Genomic DNA, 2330 nt, shown 5'->3' on the forward strand with positions numbered 1-2330 from the left:
AAACAAATATTTTTTATATTAAGGCAACAACACAATTTCACTGAGATATGTTGGTAAATGCGGGTATCATTACATAATAACACCGATCAAAATATTCAAACATTACCAATTTTTTTCTAAACTTAAAAACATTTTTATATTTTATTGAAATTTTATATCTATTGTATTTATTTTATTTATTTACGCTTACAAAACTATAAAATATTCCCTATTATTAATAAACATTTTTTTGTGTAACTTTTAATATTAGCCTATGAAGTTTGAATTAAATTAAAATGATTTCTGATTGAAATTCAATAGAATTGTTTTTTTTTTTTTGGAACTATTCATAAACATAAACGAACACAATGAATGCTTTAAAATTAACACGTTTTAAAGTTTAAGCGAAAAAAAATTTGTTTTTGAATAGATATATGAAAATTTTTTTATTTTTATTAATTTAATAAGAGTGTCTCAAATGTCTAAGTTACACTTTTGTTTAAAAATTTTTAAATTTTATAATACGTTAACATAAATAACTAAAGAAGGTGTTGGTAAGAGAACAATGACACAATATTGAAATAAATCTAAATTTAAAAAAGAAAAAAACAGCCCGAAACAATAAAAAAAAGTAATAAAATTATTTAAATAGAAATTTTAACTCTCACTTAAATAAAAGATTTTTGCTAGTATAAAATTTTGTCTGACTCATACTTATTCACAAAATATACAATGCGAATAAAACAATAGGCAGTTCTCATATATTTTATTAAAAATTTTTTTAAAATTATTGATTAGGGCTTCACGACCTACAAAATTTTTGTTAATAAAGGTATTTACTTAAGAAATAATTGGAAATCATTTAAAACTGCTGTCAAGAAATAAGTAAATATTTATTTGATAAACATGTTTATAATCATAATGACATGTTTTCCCACCAGGGTGTGTGTTAATAGCTGAAACGCATTTCATTCCTTTACTTAATTAACTGCAAAAAAACAAAATCATTTAGCAAAAAAAAAAATAAATTCGAATGAAAAAATCCCAATTCATGTGTACGCGTTTACAAAATTTATTTTGAAATTTTGTAATGTTAGTATGTACATTAATCAAACAGAAGAAATATGGCAAAAGAAAATTTTCTTGAATTTGACATACATATACATACATATGTATAGCAGCCATATACTCCTATAATATATGTTACATATATATAAAGATGTCTGTGATAGCAGCCCATCAGATTCATCAGATTTTTTTACGAAGACGCATTTTGAATTTCAAACTATTACGGCGCTGGTATCATTAAATTTTTCTATTATTGCGCATTGAAACTTTATATTAATAATAATTTATTTTATTTTTAGGTAAAAATTTTAATGGATCGTAGTTTTTTTGCAAAAAACCACGCAGTGCTGATATTGAAAAAAATGTTGAGAATCACAGATCTATACAGAATGTTTATATAACGGAAATGAGACGACATTTTTCCTCAAAATTTTCCTCTCCTCAAATGCAAATGTTGAACAAATGTATGTATATTTATTTTCCATATGTATGTATGTAATTACATATATATAAGTATTTAAGATTCCTAGGGTTTTCTTGATATAAAAATTTTTGACATTTATTTGGATATTGCTCATATATAATGGAAAAGAAATAACGCGGCGCTTCTAGTAAAGCGGAATGGAGGAGTAAAGTTTTTATATATGAATTAAAAAAAAGTAATTTTTAATTTTTGTTTTTTTATTTTTTTTTTTAAGAACATGCAATAATAACTAACTATACAGTATGTATTCAACATTTAGTCGCATGTTTAGTCACTGTCATATAAATTAATTATGATCTGGACGTATATAAGAAATGTTTTATAACTAAGCAATCACTATTTCTATATGTATGTACATTATGTATATATATATATATACATATATTTATTATTTGTAGATCAAAGAGCTTTAAAAATTACATATATTATCTAGTAATTAGAATTCTATAATATGCGGTTAATCTGTGTAAAACATAACATAATTTATTCATAAAATTCGTTTATTACCTTTATATAATATATGCATATATGTTATGTAAGTATGTATATGCATAATTTAGAATGTAAATGAATATTCATATGCAGATCAAACATATATTTTAATGTTTTGATATTGTGTATGTATGTATAGGCAAAAATTGAATATGAATAAAATGTAATTGAGAGTTTTTAATATTGATTGAAAAATATTTTCCCACAAACTGTCGTCGTTGCAATATTCAATGTATTGTAAATGTATATCTATATATGTATATTGTAATTTAAAAATATTAAGTACAGTAATAATATATTAAATTAT

This window comes from Condylostylus longicornis, unplaced genomic scaffold (assembly GCF_029603195.1).
Source record: "Condylostylus longicornis isolate FDR11 unplaced genomic scaffold, ASM2960319v2 ptg000163l, whole genome shotgun sequence".
Classification (NCBI taxonomy): domain Eukaryota; kingdom Metazoa; phylum Arthropoda; class Insecta; order Diptera; family Dolichopodidae; genus Condylostylus; species Condylostylus longicornis.